Source organism: Anas platyrhynchos, chromosome 24 (genome assembly GCF_047663525.1).
Source record: "Anas platyrhynchos isolate ZD024472 breed Pekin duck chromosome 24, IASCAAS_PekinDuck_T2T, whole genome shotgun sequence".
Taxonomy (NCBI): domain Eukaryota; kingdom Metazoa; phylum Chordata; class Aves; order Anseriformes; family Anatidae; genus Anas; species Anas platyrhynchos.
Window position 1 is genome coordinate 5,284,079 of NC_092610.1, and position 18,043 is coordinate 5,302,121.

Below are 18,043 nucleotides of genomic sequence, written 5' to 3' on the forward strand. Positions count from 1 at the left end.
TATTGGCCCATTTTACAAACGGAAAGACACCCGTGGAGAGATGGAGATAATCACTGTTTTCAGTGTTTGGATGTCACATCTAGCACAAAGCCTCACTGCTTTTCCACCCCCGCTCAGAGTTTTTTTGCCAGGCTACATTTTGGGGAGAGAACCTGTTTTATACAAGGGATGAGAGGGGACCCACTGTGGAGGAGTGGGTACCAGTGTGGTGGCCAGGGAACAACAGGACATTGACAACAATACAAATCAGATAACTCCAAGCTTGATAAAACCTGAACCAGCAATGGAGCAAAATCCCACAAGCTACAAAGCCCACAGCTCAAACCTGGGGAGAGCTGAGGCCACAATACCTTCCCAGGTTTGGAACATCACCCCCGGTGCAGAACTGGCTGCAGGACACAGATGCGAGCCCAGCCTGTGGTAATTCAGCCAGCGAGGCTGGGCAGGCACACAGCACGTCTGGCTGGCCTCGTAAAGCAGGGACGCACGCTCACAGCTTCTGGCCGGTGACTCTGTTCCGAAAACAGGAGCAGAAATAAACAATGTTGTCAAAAACAAAGCCCCAAGTGATGTTGGGAAACATCAATTGCCTCTTACACAATGTAAAGCAGCTCAGCATCCCCAGGTTGCTTGCCTGTATGTTTTGGCGCTTGCACAATATTGGGAGAGAGCAGACAGTATGCTAGGAGGTGTAGCTGTTGCTATGGCTCCCTAATTACCTTCTGCGAGGTTACCATAGAGAAAAGCCCAGAGCTGACTTCAGAAACAATAGCACTTCTACTTTGTTTACATGGACGTTTCAGTTTTTAAATAAAACTTTACATGAGCCAGAAATTGAGCCTTCAGTCCGCTGCGGAGCAGGGAGGATCTTACCACTGCAGAAACCAAACAAATATTTAAACAGTTGTTTCTCTCGTTCAGATTTCATTGAAACACTGAAAGCAAGACTGGGGGTGGAGGTGGTGGGGTGGGATGTTGTTTGGTGGCTGGCTACTGCGTTACTGCTTCTGTGAAAAGAAAACAGCCTGGCCTCTGATGATGGGCGGTCAGGCCCCTAGAACTATTTCTAGCCAAAACAAAAGAGGTATTGTGGGTCTAAGAAATTTTTGCTTGCAGAAAAGATGCATTCTCTCAAAAAGCTCAGATGTAAACAAAGCCACATTTCCAAACAAGAACCTGCTTGGCAGAGCCATGGCTTTGTCTGACACCATCCCCTGCTTTACAGCTCCTATGAGGGCATAGGGTGTGCAGATCTGAGGCAGTATAAAAACTGCTTATAACCATGACACTGCAGAGTGGCTTCTCTGGTGGAAATAACCTATGTTTACTGCCCTAAAAACTCTTTGTATTGCACAAGGGTCAGGAATAGTTGCAGCAACTGAAAGAGAGAGGTGGCTCCCATCAGCAGTCTCTTGGCAATGGGTGGGTTCGGTGTGCAGGTCATTGTGAAGAGGTAGGGAGGGAACTGAAGATACCACTTGGGAGCATTTGTCTGTGGTATTTTACAAAAGGCATCCTGGGATCACAAAGCACCCTATCACTGTAGTTTGAGGCTGCCTTTCTGCATGTACTCCACCATGGGTCCAGAGACTCAGCCCAAGAGCTGGCTGAGAGGCTGGTACCACGATGAGCCGGTGATGGAGCCTCCTCCACACCTCACCCCCCTCAAGAGAAGGTGGCATGTGAATCCTTCAGAAAGGATTTAGACTAGACTGCACAAAAGTGGGGCCTTCTCCATTGCACAAATACTTGCAGTACTGGTGCAGACCTGGTTGATAGAGCCAGTGCTGCCTGGGGTGTGCTTTATGTCCTCTTGAAGTAGATGTCTACACTGGAGAGAAGAATTGCTCCTCACAGTGCCTATTTCTTTTCACTGACTTTGAAAGCAGTCTGTAGGGTCTACTTCAGCTGTAGCAGCATACTTCACTGACTTGTAGCTAAGTGAGATGAATCCTACCCTGAACTTAAGTGCTGCCTTTAATTTCTTGAATGTCTAAAGTTACTGTGCATCTTAGTGATGAGGCAAACATGGACAATTCACCATTTAACCTCTTTAATTGACCTCAGCAACTCCACTGACTCTGAAGAATTTGAGGGATGGAGATAGGTATCAGGATTTTGAGAAAAGCCAGATCAGGGTGACCACAAAGTTAGTAATAGGCTAAAAATTGAGAAGTAATTCCTACAAGGTGTCACCTCCTGCAGCTTGGTACAAAAGGAAATTCAGAAAACTCTCCTTGCTGCTGCAGTCATAGACATAACTTCTCACAACACTGTCAGAAAGACAGAGAATGCCATACCCCCTTTTTGGCATCAGTAATATAATAGTTTATTAATTCTCCAGCAGAAGAAGTTAATTGGCTGGGGATAAATTATGAATGTAGCAGGAGGCAGGGGAGGTCTGTATTCCTCTTGCTCACAATAAATGAAATAGAGTATTATTAATACATAGCAAAATTAAAGCAATTTCTCTCTGATTCATGGTCCTGCTTTCTCTAAAGACAAGTGAGAGGGACAGAATTGTCTGTTTCTGCTTTCATGTCTCAAAGGTTTCCATCAAATTTGCACTTGTTTTCTGTCCTATTGAAGAGGACAAATACTACTACTGCCTGAAACCAGCTACAGGTGGTCAGAAAAGAAATCACGGAACCATAGGACCATTTAAGTTGGAAAAGACACATAAGATCCTCAAGTCCAAACATCATGCTACCAAGTCCACCACCAAACCATGTCCCTAAGCTCCATGCCCATACCTCCAGGGATGGCGACTCCACCACTCCATCCCATCCCGATGCCTACCCACCCTTTCTAAGAAATTTCTTTTTCCCTGATACCTAATCTAAACCTCCCCTTGCACAGCTTGAGGCTGTTTCCTTGTGTCCTAATAATGTAAACTGCTTGTGTGTGTTGGCCTTTTAGATTCTCTAACAAACAAACAAACAAACAAATAAAAGGAAAAAAAAAAAGCCTCTGAAACAAATCAAGCTGACTTAACTACCGGTAGTGAAAAACTGAAAAGAGTACTGGTGCAGTTTTACACTGTGTGCTGGCATTGAAATGCTAAATAACCTGCGACAAGCAGCACTTCTAAGATGTGCTACTAAGAGAGGTCATTAGCCCTTTTAAGAAATAAAAGCAGCAATTCAGTTTGCAAACAAGCTAGAAAAGAGGGAAAGCAGAGGACCAAGGAGGTCACTGAGGAAGCTAACAAAAAGTGCCTAGTCCCTTCTGCTGAAAAGAATGTGGAGAAGGACTGCGAATTAAACCCTCCTTCTAATGGGCCCCCGTGAAGAATAATGGGGCGAAGATGACGGCAGAAAAGTTGTTTTTTCAAGTATTGGAAAAGTGACAGGCCCTTCAGGCTTCCCAGAGTAACCCACGACTTGTAGAGCAGTGGAAGAAGCGTGGGACCACCTGCACTATCTTGCAAGCACAGGTTTGCAGGAAGCAGATGTGAGGATATCAGGGTCTGCTGGAGATTCAGCTAGGTTAGTGATCTCCTTTCACCTGAGTCTGATATGAATGCATTCATTTTGCTCATGATTTGAGAGGTATTATGGCCATGTTGCCATGAACTAGGTGGCCTTAGCTTGAGAGAGAGTGTGACCATGTTTCCCTCTAGTAGCTACCTCTAGCAATGAAAATTACCTCCACCTTGCTGTCTTCAAATAAGTGATTTTTCCATTTCCCCATAAGTAGAGAATTCTGGCTTTCATCTTGAGGATATTTGGTTTGATTCACACCATCTGTACACCTCCTCTCTGGCCCACTGCACCAATATATTGCTGCAGTGCATAGGAGTGGTCCTGGCCACTAAAGAAAAAAAGTGCATGTTGCGAGAGTAACAAGGATACAGCTCCATCTGCCCTGAGCTTTCTCTTAGCTTTTACATAAGGAAACATGAGAACAAGGGAAATGTGAGTCATTCCACCGTGATTCAGAAAAATTTTACACCCTGCCTGCATGAATGGAAATGGTATGAAAGAACATCAGAGAAGAAAACGTCTAGCAACCTGCCCACTAGCTATATGAATGCATATGTCAGGTTCTCTCTGCATGTACTTTTTGAAATACTTCACCCCGATTTCCTTCTCATGGCTCTGCAATGTCTGCTTTCTCAAAAGCTAGTCATTTTTTTCACCTCAATGATACCAATTGTTCTAATAGAAGCTATTACCTCTCCTTGCAAACCTTGTCTCCATGGAATCCTTTGACCATCATGGTCAAAGCACCACTACCATTTTCCACTCCTGCACATCCATCTCATTAACACACTTCCATCATTCCGGTGCTTCACCACGTTGTCCTCCAGGAGACTTCCAGCAGCCCTTATCCACAGCCCCATCTGCTCCCACTTTTGGCAGGCTCATACCTCATATCATTCCCTGTCACATTTCTCTCTTCAATAGCCCATGAAAATAGTCAGGTGGATGACCTTTTTTGTAATGCTGCATACAAAAGTCCATTCCCACACCTGCAAGTCTTTAACTTTCTCTCTGTAGCCCCACTGCCTCCCCCCTGGATTCCCCAGGTCCCTTGATGGCTGTCACATTCCCAGAGGTAAGGGAGCAGGCTGCAGCCTCTAAACCAGGAAGGTCTGGGTGCAGCAGTATTCCTTTGGTTTTGCAATTTTCTTTAATCTCACAACAGCAAAGAATGTGCTTTTAGACATGAGATCCAAGGACCAGCTACTGACACAGGCAGAGAAGTTGCTACAATCGAATTCAAAGACTTCTCCCCATGCTCACCACGAGTTTGTTTTATTTTCTTTTAAAACCAGGAATCAGAGCACTCTATGTTTCTCTACAGAACTGTAAATTGAAACTAAAGGGTAGATTGAAAAGGAGCAGCTTGTACCATATAACCACTGACCTTCCTGAAGAACTTTAATGCCTGAAACATCCTAAAATTTGTTTTGAATCAATTCAATATCACCTCAGCACAAGGCAATCTCTACATCTGAAAAAGGCTTCAAGGATCAACATGCTTGTCTAAGCCAGCCTGGCAGTGTTGCAGGTAGCAGTTTGCTTACAGCAGTGTAGATACCACTTCTCCCTAATGGGATTGATTAAAAGCTTCAAATGTATTATCCTTTACATGGGGGTCACTTTTATCTAGGGGTATGCATTTTTTTTCCCTCACAGGTGCAGGTTCATCACTTCTGCTGATGCTAATAGAAGCCACGTGTTCTTGTTGGCAACAGGGCCACAGAAAGTTACACAAATCCTTTTACCCTCAAGTCAAGTTGGCAATGGCTCCTCTCAGAATAATAATGTACATGGATCAGAAAGGGCTCCAGCCTACAGAGGGTCCTGCAGTAATTTGGAGAGAGTGCTGTGTTGAAAGTGCCTGCAGTGATTTGGGGTAAGTCACTTACAATTTGCATTGCACTTTTTTGCATTGCAGAGGGCAAAACCTCTTTTTTCTGATCCTGCTTTCCAGTGAGACGTTTGTACAAGTCACTTCTGGCAAGTGATTTGAATCATACTTAATGCAGATCCAGGTCTTCCCACAACCCACACTCTGGAATTTTACAACAAGGAGTAGTGCTCAGATACAGCTTCTCAGGCCTGACACCACTGTTGCACAGTGTCCTGAATGGGAGCCCATCAGTTCTTCAGTTTAACTTTAGAGTATACATAGCCAGCAAGTGGCTGCAAAATGCTATGATGTATGTGAAACCTACATTTGTTTCGCAGGAGTCAGTGAGCCCCCAAAGAGATGCATTGGAGAGAGAGCAAAAAGTTGCAGTAGAAGGGCAGTGTTCAGGGTTTTCACATCCCTGGACCATGGGTGTTCCGCTTCTGGTATCAGCCACAGGTGATACCTGTGATGCCACAACGTTTTTCAGAGGGTGTAAATGATATCTCTGGTAGGACAGGGAGAAGCCAAGGCTTTGCAACTGAACCCAATGGCTTGTCAAAGAAATCACAGACAAAAAAAAAAAAAAAAAGAAAAAAAAAAGTAGGAAACATGAAGCATGCCAGCCTGGGAGTGAGCAGCAGCTGGTGCTGGCCACCACTGACACCAGTGAAATGAGCTGACAGCCTGAGGTCACCAGGGGTGTTGCAGGTGGCCGCTGCCCTGTGTCCCCGATGTCACTTATCCCAGTCACTGGAGAGACAGCACCATCTGCAGACTTGGGTGATTAAGGGAACAGTGAGGCATGGCAGGGGAATGGCTGTGCTGGGAGCCTGAGCCGCAGTCTGAAGGAAACTTACGTCTGCTTTGGTGCTGACAAGATTTTGGTTTGTGCTTGTCAGCAGAGGCATTGTGCTGAAACAGCACAGGTGCCTGGACACTCTCCTGCTGTTATGTTGTACTCAAGCCTCAGTAAGCCAGCAGTATGTGGAAGCCTGGGGCAAAGGTGCTGCTGCTGGACACTCAGCCCAATACTCTCTCCATTCTATTGGTTACAACAAGAATTAGAAAACTTGCGACTGGTTGTTACTGGTCTCAGATGGGCAACCCTGTCTGTGAGCAATTAATGGCTGTATTGTTTGTTTGAGCTCCCGGGATGTCAGCCACCACTGACCAAGAGGAGGATCACTGGAAACCCAGCTGAGACCCAGATCCCATAATTTTCCCCTACATCCCCATTTTGTTCAAATTTTATCCATTCCTCTTGCAGAAAAATGATGTTGTTTTTCCCCCTCTGCCAGAGTACATTAGGAGATCTTTGATTTCTGACCTTGTCCATGTCTGGATGAGTTGCTCTTCCCTTATATTTCCTGACAGCTTCCTCTTTGCCAGTCTGCATCTGCCCTAGGCTGCGTTCTCCCCTTGGGCATTTCAGCATTTTGGTGCTCAGGGGTGATGGGTTAGGAATTAAACAGATCAGTATGAATGTTCTCTTCCCTTGTCCTCACACTATCTACCCTGGTTGGTATCGCTCTCATGAGCCTGGTATCCTCCATTCGCAGTCAAGCCTGAGCTCTGTGTGATGGATCACCCCTCCAGGCAGCTAAACACAGTCCTCCATTAGCTGCCTGAACCCTGGCAGTGGTATCAGCGTCAAATTGAGTATGTGGTACTCGAGGCTACTCTACCAATAGACTTCACAAGCAGCTAGGCTGGCATGCCCTCACACTTCAATGACGCTCTCCAGAATGGATGGTGGCAGGCAGTGCAGATGAGAGGGGGGAATTTGATTAATAAAAGAAGCATTTCTTACTCCCCCGCTCTTCTCTCATTACTGGCATTTGAAAGCCAGGATTCACATTTCTTGTAAGCTCTGGTGTTGTGTACAGATGTGGAGCTGTGTCTCCCGGGAGTGCTTCCACCAGCAGAATTCTGATGGGAGGAAATGGGCCTGCGACACCCAGCAGACAATAATCTATCAGAAAGTATCCTCTGCAGATGTGCTTCCCACTCTCCCTCTTCATCAGCACTTATTATCAATAGGATTCCTTCCCCTGCTGCCCCACGCTAAAAAGTGACTGATATTTTATCTTGTTTTTCCAGAAGGATGAAACAAATGAGCAGAAGAAAGAAAAAGCGTCTGTTTGGATGGGACTGACTTCCATGCAGAAAAGATGAAGCAAGCTTCTGGGTCACACTAGTTCCACTTAGGCCTAGATGCCAGCTTTCCTAAGCAGTATCTGTGGGTCATTGTGGTCCATGGGTTTTAACTGTGACACACCCTGGGCAGGCTTTCACTGCCTCAGTAAAAGCACAGAGCCTTTTCTCCTTCTGAAGCTTTCTGGGGTAGGCCTCAGTGCTCCCCTGAAGGTTGTAGTGGCCTGGTGGACTTGCAAGGCAAGTCTGTGGCAGGTCTGTTTTCTTCCTGCTGTGTGGCCCTTTTACCACAGTTGTGTTTTATTTTGGGGTACAGCATTGTCAGATGGCAGCACCCAGTTCATCAGCACCTGAGCTCAATTGGGTCCTGAGTGGCTGATCCACCATTGTAAGTCCTCAGCCTCATCAGGCTCTACCTACTAAGGACGCTGTTGAGCCTTGTAACTGCTTGTGGCTCTCAGTCCTCCCAGAGGTGAGAAGGGATGTCACAATGGTGTGGCTTGTGAAGTGCTTTGGGACCTACTGCAGAGATGTACAAAAGGACAGCTGGTGCTACCACAGATGGTGTTGGCTGAAGGTGCAATGTGATGAACAGAAGCTGTGAAGGAATACGGAGAATTGAAGATAATCAGCGTATCAGAGGTCCTGCAGGATGAGACCTTAATTTAATAGGAATTCATGGTGCTATTCTTTGTAAACAGCTCTCCTTCAGAATCTGTACAAAACCTTTACCCTCAATGATTTCTGAGCCTGATTGCCAGAAAGTCTAAAAGGCAGAGCTCCACTGACCACAGAGAAGCTTGGACCATCACAGAGCTCAGCAGGAAACAAAGATCTTTCCCACAGAAAATGTGGTGGCTAAGCCTTTGGTTAGACATGTTTCAAGCGAGCAGGATTGTTTTGTTGCTCTAGTTTTTTTATTTAAATAGGAGAAACATGAAACTTTGAGAGGGTGAGAGAACAACCGAAACGAGAGCAGTTGGCTGTGCTTCAATACATTCACTTGAAATGATGCTGTTTGTTTCTTTTCAACCTAAGCTGTGATTCTCGATTTTTGGAAGCAAAAAAAAATTCCATGCTAAAATTTTGGCATGTGGCTTTCCTCCCTACTGTCTTGGATTTACTGTATTTTATTTTATTTTATTTTCCCACAGAAAGCCTATTTTTTTCCAGTTCCAAAATCCCAAACAAAACATAGTATTACAATTATTGGAATCCAAAGTTATTTTTCTGATGTCTCTTTTTGGAAAGTTGGACTATTTTTTCTAGTAGAGTTCAAATTTTTTTCAAGGAAAAACAATGGTAAAACTTTGTTTTGAATAGGGAAGTCTAAATACTTCATAGAAGAAACAGGTCCAGTATGTTTTTCATTTCATGACATCTATTTTATGTATTAAACATTCTGAGTGATGGCTTTCATTTAAGTGAACCTTGTTCTTTGTTTGATTCAGGGAGGGCTAGTGAAAGGATCAGGATCTTTTCTGAAGTAACAACTGCAGGAAAAGGTTTCTTTCTTGAAGAGAATGAAAATGAGAATTTGAATGCTTTCACCCACCCTGGGAATTCTGGAAGAGCTTCCCCCTTACTAGCCCCAACCTCAAACAGTTGTTTCTGTTTGATTTTTCTGAAACAATATAAAGCTTCTTGTTGCCCTGACTACTGGGTTACATTCCCATGGACATCACATACTAGGGCTGTAAATAGGACCCCATTGACCGCCCCAGGCTTTCAGCTTTGTAGCCTGAGCAGGGCCTGGCTCCAGTGCAGCCAGCTGGGAGCAGCTCTCGGTTTGAGCAATGGGCCATAACTCATTTCATGCAGGCCACCAGACATAAACCATGCACATCTGGGCTCCCGCTTCAAGTGGAGAGTATGTGGGACAGGAACACTGGATTTTATTTTCCAGTCTGTCTTTGTCCTCCTCTAAATTGCTTCACTCCTTTTCTCATCCACCCCAGCCTAAGGCACTTAGGAGGATATTTCAACCCAAGATGAGGCAGATGATCCCTAGCAAGCTAAGCTCTGGTTTCACCGCTGTGTAATCCCTGTATCTGAGCCAGACACAGCTGGGTGACCTGGAGGTGAAAGAGTCTTCCACAGTGCCAAGGAGCTCTTTCCGAAGTATTGATATTTTCCTGCATCTCGTGCTGCTATGGACAAACAAACCAAGCAAACAAAAAAAATGAGCCATATTGCTTGATTTTGCAATCTCCATAGATGTTGGAGGCAGCAACGGACACAGAATAAAGATATCCTGTTCAGAGGAAATAAATAAGATGTTGATTGGCAAGCTAAATCCTCCACAGTGTTGCTGCCTCTATGACTGGAATCCCAAATGAGCCAAACTGCAACATGTTTTATGCTGTTTCCCCGCTCCAAATGCATTTTTCAATCTATTTCTTTAAGCCTGCAGAACTGCTGTCTCAAATTCCACTTCCCGTTTCTCCACTTGGACAGAAACACTAAATACAAGCTCTCCTTACCGACAGCACCTTTCATTTCCTTTCTCAGATTTCTAAGCACATCGGAAGGGTTAGCCTGTGTTAACAGAGCCATTGTCATGAGATAATGGGCTGCTATTAGAGCATCTTTTTTTTTTTTCTTTTTTTTTTTTTTTTCTTTTTTTTCCTTTTGATGGCCGTGGGCCATTTTCCTGTGATATGAGAAACGATGTCTTGCAGTTCCTGGGCATATTATGGGATCAGCCTTCTCCTGTCTCCCTGTCACACAGCACAGTCAGTTCTGCGATCTCTTTTGAGAAAGAAAGAAGAAAAATGTCCCCCTGGGATGTTGTGAGATACTGTGACCAACTCAGGCCACTGAAGAGGGAACAACTGTTCCAAGGCTGAATAAACCCCGAGCCTAAAGATCAGCATCCCCAAGCAGGGTGCTCTGCAAGAGCACTCTCGCCCTCTACCTTTAAATGAGAATCTGTCTCCAAGGGGAATGGAGCTACTTGTCCTCCTCTGCACAGCCTGGAGAATTGGAAAGCTTCAGCCTAAGCAGATAAATGTTGAGGTCAAAGTCTAAGGCTTTATCAGCTCTAGTTACAGTCTCCACTTGCCTCTCCTTAAGGAAATAAAGTAGCTTAAATGACCTGGAAATATTAAGTCTGAGATGAGCAGCTAGGTAAAACAAGACAGAGGACATGGATAGAGGAGCACGGACTGCAAGCAATAGCTTACAGCTGCTATAAGGACTGTCCATGGACTGCCAGAGGGACGGCCCTGATTCCTGCATGTAGATCCAAAGGCAAAAATGTTCTGCCTGTCCCTGCAGCATGGGATCAGGGAGGGGTGTAGCCCTGTGGAGAAAATGGTCTGTCCAGCAAGGCATCCACCCTTGTTCCATGTCTTGTTTGTGCCCTGTAGTAAGGGGTGCAGACAGATAGGTGAGAGGACCTTGCAGCCTTAAGAGTCCTCCAAAAATCTTATGGAGTCTGTGGTTTGGGACTGAAAACCTCCCAGCCATTCCTTGCTGGTGACCCAGGCTCTAGGCTAGGACACAGCAGTTGCAGAGGCTGCTGTAATGCCATTAATCTTCTTGCAAGAGCTTCTGTGCAGCATTGCAGAGTGATGACAGCTGGATGGGAGATATCAGGATCCAGACAGTGAGGGCGGAACTACAGGCTTGTACAAGCAGAGCCTGGAAAGGGCCTGGAGGAGAAATGTTAGGACACGGGGTTGTCTATGTGGGAGGAGACCTCTGGAGGTCTCTGGTCCTGCAATTTGTTCAAAGCAGGGCAAATAGAGAGCAGGTTGCTCAGGGCATTGTCCAGCTGAGCCCTGAATGCGTCAAATGCCCCCACCCTTATACTGCTACTGAACCTCTGAGGACTGAAAATCTCACACTCATCCTTCACTTGTGGCCAGATCACGCTGTTTGCTTTGTCTCCCTCCTCCCAGGCTCACTCTCCCTCTGGCCATTCTTGTTCTTTGCCTCTGGCATAGCTCCATGGGCCTGCGGGATTCACGTCACATCTGTGCCTTACTTTCTCTTACCTGGGGCTACCTGACAGCTTAACATCTGGGTTAATCCATGCTCCCAGCATGAAAATCAAGATGGGAACAGTCAGTACTTCCAGCTCTGACACCATTTTCAGGAAAAGACCAGTGTATTTTCCTTTCAGTGAACTGCCACCAGCAATTCCCTCCAAGAACAGGGACAAGAGGGGAGCAGAGAGGGGCCGGGGGAAGAGCCCCCCCGCCCTGGTGGTGCAGAGAGCACGCAGGATGCCAACAGGCTGCACCAACTTGGAGTAAAGGTCTCTGAGCATCCTTCCCTTTGCCCCACGTCCTTCTCGTAGCCCCACATCGTCCCCACCGCCGCCAATTCCCTGTTGGGCTCTGCACGCCCTGCCGAGGCTCTTATTTATTTATTTAACTTTTCTGATGCAAAGGTTAAACAAATCAAACATTACTGATTCAGTGCAAATGACAGAAGGCTAAGTGGTGTTATCTTTAATTACTGTCAGCGTCAAGGAGAGCAGCCAGGGAGCGGTGTGTGGGGGGGTGCGGGGCTGGGTTTGTGTGCGTGCTGGAGCCGGGGGACGGTGGCAGGGTTGTCATTTGTATTCAGATGGGGCCATCTAGTGATCGCTGTGCCATGTTGCAAGGATAGAGCTCAAAGCCCTGCCTGGCAGAAAGCTTGGGAAGCAGTTCTTGCTGTGGACAGTGCTCCCCACACCTCACCTCCGCATCCTTCAGAGGATGTCCCCAGGGCAGCAAGGGCTGACCCTGCTCTGATCCAGTGCTGTGTGGGGCAGGGGAAAGGCCCCCCCGAGCAGAGTCCAGCACAAGCTTTGGGCTCCTTTTGGTGCCCAGGGGTGTACACAGTGCCAGGGGATGTCTTGGGGTCAAATGTTGTGCAAAACTCCACTGCACATGTCAGGGTGTGACGTGAGGAAATGGGACTGAGGCCTACTGCCCCACGTGCGATTTGCATGGCGCTGGGTGAAGGCTGCTCCCTGTCTCTCTTCGTGCTGGATCGGTCCCTTGGTCCTACACAGGAAAGCCATCCTGGCTGCTGCTCTCTGCCCCTTCTTCAGGGCTGTTTCTTATTCAGTGTATGACCAAGGCTGTGGGTGGGCACCCGGAGCTGGGTTTTCTGCAGGGTAGGTGTGTGTCTGACCTCCTGGCAGCGGGGGGCCTTTCATCCAGCTGCTCTGCAGAGGGGACATCTCTGCCTCCTCTCCGCTGTAGCTGGTGTCCCAGATGTCTAGAAAACTTACCTAAAAAGAACAAGCACAGCTTTTTTCTTTTATTCATGCTCTAAGGCAAGCAGCCTCACCCAGGCCAGGATGCTGCATGCCTTTCAAAGCACCTATCCTTTCCCTCTCACACTGATCTCATTCCCTTCTGGCAGCTGTCTCCCAGTTTTGCTGTGAATCCAGTGTTCTGGGGATACAGAGAAACTGGAGGTTTTGGTAAAAAAATGTGGCCCAGTATGATCCTATTGAGTGTGAGGGTGTAGCCTAGACCTCTCTGCAACCCGCCTCCCTCCCTCCCCACACTGCTCATATGGGGGAGTTCCCCCTGTTACAGCCTAGCCCCTTCTACAGGCCAGCATGGTGAGAGGAGATGTGTCCCTGTCCCCGTTTTACATGCTAGCAGCTGGGAAGACACCGGCCGTGTCCTGTTTCAGCCTTATTACCACCAGTCCTTGCACTTCTTCCCAGTGCAGCATTTGGGGGTCTGCAGCGTGGCGTGTCAGATTGTCCATTTTAATCAGATGGAGTTTTGTTGGCTTAATATCAGCCTGATCTCCCCTCTCCCCATATTCTGATTATGGGGACAAGCCCCTCAGACGTGGAAGGATACCTCCTTATCTCATTACCTTCTCTTTGTGAGTTTTATTTGTTTGGTTATTACTGGAAGGAAATGGCCTCTGGGTTTGAGAAGTCTCAGTTGCCGTCCAAGACGTTAAAAGGATTGAACCTCAATTCCAAATACATGTTCGCTTCTAAAATTGTATCTCTCTTCCCACGATTATGTCAACTTTAAATTTTCTTTTCCCCTTACACCTGCTGCTATCAAGATCTCCTACATATATATTTGAAATTAATCCTTTATTTCCCAAAGTAGCCCTTGCTATCAGCTCTAGCAGTAGTGCCAGTAATTACTTTCCTCCTATTAGTTGGTGAGACACCGTGGCTAATTTGTGGGTATACTGATAAAAACGAGAAGTGTCAGGTGATTACACTGAAGTTTGATTGCATGAAAGGTCAGGAAGTGATTTCCCCCATGGAGGCAGTTTACTAATTTTATGCCTGTCTGAATGGTCTGCAACAGAGTCCCCGAGACTGAGAGCCCTGGCACACGATGTGAGTGGGGCCGCTGCTGCCAGAGGGGCAATGCCATTCCAGATCCTCGCTGTGTGCTGAGATATCTGTACTCTGAGTCACCGAGAGCTCCAGGACAGGATGTGCCCACACCAGCTACCTGGTAGCAGCTCGACTCATGTAAGATTGTGCTGTGGTGCTGAAGACCCTGTTTCCATCTGACTGATGGATATGGGGACATTGCCCCTTTGTCCCTCTGTTGCCCACCATATCGGGGGATTGCTTCTTCCCTTGCTGTACCTGCTTCTAAGGCAGTGAGAAAGAGGTGGCTGTAGTATGATCATGCAGTGGTCTGGGCTGCAACATTCAGCCCCAAGCATGGGAATGGGCCTTTTACCCTTCTCTTTGAAACCAGGGCTTTTTCATCAGGTGAAGGTCACAGAGCTGTGCAGTGTGAGAGCACAGTGTGGGAAGCAGTCTGCTGTGACCCCAGAAACATCACTGTGAGCTTTGTGTTGGGGGCTGTTCCAAAAGCTGCCCTTTGACAACTGTAGACAGGTCTCTGTCATCCAGGATGGAGAGTCAGATGTGTGGGAATGTGCTCAGTTGTATGGGAAGGAGAGCACCTCATTGCTCACCCATACATTTACCTACGTGCCTTGTCCTTTACTTTTCTTAGGATAGTCTGGGAGAGCAAAGACTCTCTGTCCCTACCCATCCCTACAGTGCCTTGTTTGATGCCTCAAGCACTTTATGATGCCACCTGCTCCCTATCATTAGGGTTAATTTTCTCCACGGAGAGAAGAGGGATAACAATCTCCAGCAAAGAACATAGTACTACCTGAGGACAGATAACTGTTCAGCATTTATGGTTATTTCCAGTCTAATCTTTGCAGTATATAATAGTGGGAAGCAGGCCACAGAACAATAAAATAACACAGCAATTGTAAAACTCAAAAAACAGTTCCGGCCATGATTGTTGATTAAAAAATATATAAATCCAAATGTCTATCTGAAGTGTAAAGCCATTTAAAATTTATTGCCAGAGCTCTGATCCTTAGTTAGTTCATTAAAGGAATTGCGCAGGGTAGTGTACATTGGCTTGTTGAAGCTTCTTCCCAAGTTGAACATTAAATGACAAATAATTTTCACAACATAAATTTACTAGCACCTTAAACTGTCTGTTCACTGAATTACCTCAGAGGACCAGGAGAGAGGAAGTTCAATGCTTTTCACAAGGAACAGTAAATTCATACAGCCTGAGACACTTTTCAGTGCCTGATGTTGCTTGGAGAAAAATCATAATAATAACTGGTCTGCTACCTACCCATTTATTAGCAGCAATTATGCTGTATTAGTGTTACAAATTGCTATTGAAAGATGTTATCAAACCAGAAGCCCTCAGTTTAATTGAAAGCACTTTTTATTTGATTACTAATGGCCCTCTGTTATAATATCAATGACCTGCATGAGAAAATCACTTCCCCAGAGGGATGATGTTGGCAAAAGAGCTCTGCTAAGAGATGAAACTTTTCCCCTGCCTTTGGGAAGAGTGGAAGCTTCAGGCTCCTGTCTTCTGATGCCCAGGGGGAGGTAAGGAAAACGTGGTCATGGATATTTTTCCAGACCCAAAAGACAGTGTTTTAAAAACTCTTTTGCCAAAAGATCTAAAGGAACTCAGGACTTGGTGGCAATGTGGTGAGGTCATATTTAGGACACAGCAGCAAAGAGAGGGAAAAGAAGTTCCGTGTCAGCAGAAGGATCTCTTTCCAACCTTTAACAAGGAGGCTTTCACCCTAAGTTCATCGTTCCACAATTTGGGACAATACAAATATTTTTTTTCATTGTGTGCAGCATCTTTTGTTTCCAAGATAAGCATGTAATTAACTGAATGAAAATGCAAAGGGAGGCTCATCTAGTAGGTTTGCATCTTGCTGCCTTTGGCGATCCATTAATGAAGTCTAATTACAATGTCAAAAGCCTATGTTCTAGCCCAGTGACTAATTGACTTTGGAGAGGCAAGAGCTCTTTTGTTGTTTTAAGCAATGAGAGGCAAAAAGGGAGGAAAAATAATTGTTAATTAGTTTAGTTCTGCTTTATCTGTAACACAAAACAAAATATTAGTTACAGAAGTAATTCTATGCCTGATAATATATCTTGGCCCTCCCATCACTGGAGAGCATTGGAAAAACATTTCTTTCTGTTTATACTTGCAAATTGTTTATGGCCCAATCTTGTGTTGTGTTCCTTAAGGAGGATTTTATTGTGTGAGGTGGGTCTGCTGACACCAAAATGTTAGTTTGGGTTATGGTTTTCCATGAATAAGGACTATTGGATTGAGAAATATGAAGATAGCTACCTGGCTGCTTGGGTGGTTGGTTGGGTAGTTGGATGGGTGGATGGACAAGAAGATTTTAGGAAAGGTAGCTAGGGAAAGGTGTGTAATGATACGTTCTCCGTCAATACTGAAAACAGAAGCTGCCATGTCTGCATGTAGGGGCAGTTCTTTGCAGCATCCAGGAGCACTGCTCTGAAACTCAGAACTTGGTGATTTAAGAAGACACTGTATCTGCTAGGTCCTTTCTCGAGGTGGCTTGCAGAGATTTGAAGGAGCAATGTTTGATATCTCAGCCCTTCATGGCCCAGTTTGAGTTACTGGCCCCTAGGCATGGCCTAGAAAGAAAAGGGCTGGGGCTGGGTTCAGTCCCAAAGACATGAACAATATTGAGTTTTATGGTGCAAGTTGTTGGATTGAACTGGCAATGGTAGGCTGAATGGATGCAGTTTTCTGTGAAGGTGACAATCCAACCCTCACTTTACATACCTTTATCCCATTACCAAAGAAGTCAGCCAAATGCGTTAAACTGCAGAGTGACAATGGTAATATTTAAACATATAGAGATGTGATGTCATGGGTGCTGTGACAGGAATTCAAATCAAATCCATCTTATAGTTCTTGAGACTGCTAAACTTAACTTTCAAGGTATTTAAAGAATAAATAGACATGTAAGAAAATTAAATACAGGAGCTCATTTCCATGATTGGCAAACTGATAATAGCTGGGGATAAAAGAGAAAAAAAAAAAGAGAGAGAGAGAGAGAGAGAAATAATGCTGTCATCATCAGGTGGAAGTGAATTGCCTCCAATCAGCTGATAAACTGAAGAGACATAGCAAACTAAAGGGAAAAAAAAAAAAAAAGAGTAAAGAAAAAGGCTCAGAAATATGTCAGGGGTCCTGGGCATTGTATTGCTCCGGGACTAGATGAGTGGCAGACTGTATGAAGATGACAGAAACAGCAGTTTTACTGGCCAAAAAGATTCTATTCTCTTTGAAAACCTGTCTCAAGGCAACAGTTTCAACATAGTTACAGTCTCATCTGGTTTCTGAGAGTAATAAATGAGGCTCCCAGTCACCCCCACTGGCTTCATCCCCCACCTTACCTGCTGAGATCAGCCTGCCAAGCAGTGAGGTTTCCAGAGCTGAGGTTTGCCTTGCTTCCTCTGCATTTCTCAAAGCCCCCCCCTTTTTTTTTTTTTTTTTTTTTTCCTGGTTTTCTCTCCCCTGACCAGGGATTGCTGTTATCTCTTCCTCTGACTTTTCCATAGAACAAAACCACTTCTGACTCATCCCAGGATATGTGGTGCTGGGAGGGTTTTTGAGCCCAGTCCATTTCCCAGTGAAGCCAGTAGGGGTCATGGTAAGAACTGTTAAATATTTCCACAATCTGATGTTTTCTGATCTATATTTGAAACCTAGTTGTAAACAGAGAGGCAGAGATTAGGATCAACAGCTCATTAAGCGACAGAGAGAAGAGCTGATGCAAAGCCTTGTTCAGTTGTCTGCAGCCTCCAGATCTTCTCATCCACAACCATCATGGGTTCATTATTCCTGACTCTTGGAGATGAACCTTTACAGCCCTGAATGTTTCACCTTGTTTTCACACCCGCCGCCTGGATTGCTACTCACTCACTTCCTCACCAGCAGGTTGTTTGTGTAACACTTTCTATCTGCATGAATACAGGACCCTGGCTTGCAGATGCTTTTTTTCTTGAACTGTCTGTAGCACTGTGCTGAAACGCAATGTTATTCAATAGCAAGGTGAGATTCTGAACTGTCAGGAGCTCAGAGTAGGCAAACCTTGGTGAAACGAGAAGTTGAAAACCAGCACACGCAGATTCTTTTCTTCTGCTGACTGTGGTGTGTTTTTTTTTTTTTTTTTTTTCCCCATTATAAATATATTCTCT